This window comes from Metopolophium dirhodum, chromosome 7 (assembly GCF_019925205.1).
Source record: "Metopolophium dirhodum isolate CAU chromosome 7, ASM1992520v1, whole genome shotgun sequence".
Taxonomy (NCBI): Eukaryota; Metazoa; Arthropoda; class Insecta; order Hemiptera; family Aphididae; genus Metopolophium; species Metopolophium dirhodum.
Window position 1 is genome coordinate 1,764,925 of NC_083566.1, and position 3,825 is coordinate 1,768,749.

Below are 3,825 nucleotides of genomic sequence, written 5' to 3' on the forward strand. Positions count from 1 at the left end.
GGAAAATTGGTCGATTATTTTTTTTTAGCCTTTATCACATGCGACCACATGGCGTTTATGAGACATTTTTTGAGAAAAAAAATCTATTACTTACGGTTTATTAAAATTTTAGGCTTAGAAAAATTGGTTTAAGTATGTTTTTTTCAATGAACCACAAAGTTGTAACCCGCGTGTCTAAAAAAAAAGTTATATAAAAAATCTCGATTATATACGTATTATTTAACGCATTATTCTCGATTTCTCGAAAGCCAATGAGAAAAAAGCACTTATTGTAAAAATTATGGTAGTGTGCAAGATAAGGTTACAAATGGCGATAAAAATTTTTAAAAATAAAACTATGATTTACCATTATGAGTTAAAAACGTCAATTGGTTTTATGATTGCGGTCTAGCGGGGGCAGCTTGAATATAAAATATTAATAATATACTTTTTTTTTACTGTCCAGCAACTTCGAATTCTGTCGTTCTCACAGAACGCACAAGGACAATGGGTCGCACATACTCACATGGCTACTTACCACATAAATAGTACTTTAGTAAAGTTTTACCTATAGCGTTTAGCAGCTATTTAAAAATATGTTCCTGTAAACTGCAATATTATATTAATGGAATATAGCATAAGAGTAAAATTATGTTTTTATACATTAATAATATACTGGTTTATATCGAACACCAGGGAAAATTATACTTAAACCAATATTATATGTTTTACGATAATCTCTATATTTTATAAACTAGAATCCTGTTAATTTAAAAACACATGAATGTTCGACTTTAAATAAATGTCATTCGATACGACTGTAATGGATTGATGTTTGAAATCCTGAGGTGCGGGCAACGCGTGATAAAGTGGAACTGTATAGATATACATTTAGATGAATATACATTATAATGTGGCTGCGGTACCTATACACATTTCTTTCACATATATCATTCATCCAACTTAACCTAAAAGCCTTAAGGTCGCATTAGACGAGTTGACGGACGTGATGGCCACATATTATGTATGGTATCAGTTTTATATACATATAATACAACATGGAAAATATGCGTTCGGAAGAGTCCGTTTTCTGTTGTTATCGTTTCATGCTATATTACAGTAAATACTGACATGCATTTCTCAGATTTAAAAGTAGGCAATAACATTATCTGTGATTTCACTTCTCTCGTCGGTTTTTTACGTTTTAGTTTTAAATAAGCTTCAAGTCCCAATCGCCAAATGCTATTGAACAATATTGACATGCTTACAATAAGTCATAGTTCAGAGCTTGCGTCCCCGTTAAATGAATGCAGGCAACGAACTATCTGATCAACAATTAGATATATATCCTAATTATTCCTAATACCGTGAAAAGCACATATTTATGCGCTTGATCGGTTGATTTTCTAACGCACAAGTTGTTTTTAGCTGGGCGGTCGGGGCCATAAATATAAACTACACACCTGTATAGTTTATACGTATGTATAATACACATAAAATATAATGTTTACGAGATAATTAAATACTATTACAACATATTTGGTCGTATAATAGAATGTTTTATACCCAGAAACACGGCGGATTCGAGTTGCCATAAATAGCTAGGTTTGTGCCGCCGTTCGGTTTTCAAATGACAGGAAATACGGCCCAGAGCAGTGAATTTAATGTGCCTGCTAAAAAAAATCATAAATATATACATTCGAAATTAGTAAAATATGAAATACAAACGACAAGATGTGCTAAAACATGAACTTTATACTGTAAATATCGTAGACAAGAACCGAAATGATGTGAACAGATTTTTTATATATGACTATATATAGGCGCAGAGATTAGCTAAATAATTCAAGATCACAGACAACCATAATGCATAGAATTAAAACGACCGCAGTGGTGACACTTTAATATAAACGTAATGATATCAAGAGGATGTCAGCGCACTATTTGTTTTCTCTCTCTGACCCCACGCGCAACATAGACAAAATGCATTTGCGCAGAATCGTTTTTTTCTATGTTTTCGAGTAATCTTAGAGTGAAATCACCCATTACAAAAAAGATAGAGAATAACATTTCAGAGGGAATAACGTATCGGTTTTATATTTTATTGTTATTTGACTTTGTATTTGACTTTTCAAATAAAAAAAAAAATATGTTTAAATTATTTTGAAACAAAATTTAGAGAAATCGATATGTCATTCCCCCAAAAATATTATTCTCGATATTTTTTTTGTAATGAGCGATTTTATTCTAAGATTATTTAAAAACATAGAAAAGACGATTCTGCGCAAATGCGTTTTGTCTATGTTGCGCGTGGGCCAGAGAGAGAAGACAAATAGTGCGCTCGCGCTGATATCCTCTTAGGAGGACGGCACACGGGCATTTGTCGTCTCGCCGTCATATTATAAACGTAGAACATGACAAATTTTACGTTTCTCAATAATATATTTTACTCAGTAATTTCTAGAATTACAGTGAATTTACCTCTAATAAAATGTTAAGGTAAGAATATAATCCAGGGCAACTTAGGGATCTCTGATCAGAATCGTTTTTCTTATACGATGATGTTATATCGTCGAGTTAAAATTTAACACCATCCATTACAGTGACCCATTTGTAGCCTACTGTACAGCAGAGCGACACACGCACTTTCCCGCTTTTTTTTTTAATTTATAATTTATACACTTTATATCATAACTATAAAGTTTATTATAGATTTGACTTCTATAATAAAGATAATAAGATATCAAAAAAAAATCATAATTCGGTTTTCGCTAGGTGACTCGATTTACCTAGTTACTACCAATCCCCCGGCATATCTTGCCCTCCGATGCCCTCTTACGGTCATAGGGCCATCGAATGAATGCTACGATGACGAACACCCTGTAAGCTGTATGTTATTTATATATATATATATATATATATATATACATACATATGCATGACATATTATAATATAATAATATATAATAGAGTATTGTTATTAATATCATTATTTCTTTCTTCACGAATACATTATTATAACCGTATATATGAGATAGGTATACACTCGGAGAGATTTTTGCACACAATGCTCTACGGGTTTTTTGTGTTTGCGTTTTTCCCCTGTCGGGCCGCCGAATACTAATCAACCCGACGGGAATGGCGGGTTCCCCCGGGGGCGGGCGGCGCGGAGGAAGAGAACAATAAATAGGTACCTACACGACTATAATGCGAGACAAACGCCGTACCCCCCCCCCCCCCCTCTCACGACCGCGAACGAGTGAAAACAAAAGGCGACGCGGCGGAAAAGAGACGAGCGGCCGTCGAGAATCGCTATTAATTCGGTATTATAATACATATATGATCGTAATAATGTATACTATAGACAGGTAGTTATTGTCTCACGGGATCTAATGCGACGAACGGTGATCACGCGCGTCACGTGTACGGACAATATTGTTTATTATTCAATTGGGAGATAAAAAAAAAAAAAATAGTCACGCTGACGACCGGCCGAGGGTTGATTTGGTGCAGCGGCTAGGTCTTATTCAAGGGGATAAAATTGTTATCCCCTATTTCACAAATGCTCAACTCTATAATATTGTGATGTCACCGCGTTATGGTACTGCCTGTATACGATCGTCGGGGCGGCGGTAATTTTCAAGATCAATAATTTATTTATACGATTTCGATCAGTTCAGATAGAAGTAATTCGTCGTTGTTGTCAGTTGTAATATATTAGTTTGATTATTATTGATTCATCGATTCAGACTTAAAGGCGAGGTGAGCGTATTATCAGATGTATTTGTAAATTGGTCTTAACGTTTAAACGGATTACGAGTAGGTAAAATATTTAATAGGCAATAC